Below are 277 nucleotides of genomic sequence, written 5' to 3' on the forward strand. Positions count from 1 at the left end.
TGGTATTAGCCACGCACAGTTTTTCATCTTGTGTATCTTTTGGAAAGATGCGGATGCGAAAAATAATTCGTAGGCTTATGCATCATCACCCTTCTCACGGAATTTCCTCCATACGCCTAGGGTACTATCCAGAATTATGTGGTGGATTTTGCTGTTTCTATTGTGTATAGAATGTGTTCTTTTCTAGGAGATAATCTGCACCTGATGTTTTCTAACCTGAGAACATCGACAAATGTCATAAACCTTCACGCTACGCTCTGTTTGTACCTTTCTCTGG

Source organism: Trypanosoma equiperdum, assembly GCF_001457755.1.
Source record: "Trypanosoma equiperdum strain OVI genome assembly, contig: ctg_1734, whole genome shotgun sequence".
In the NCBI taxonomy this organism is placed as follows: domain Eukaryota; phylum Euglenozoa; class Kinetoplastea; order Trypanosomatida; family Trypanosomatidae; genus Trypanosoma; species Trypanosoma equiperdum.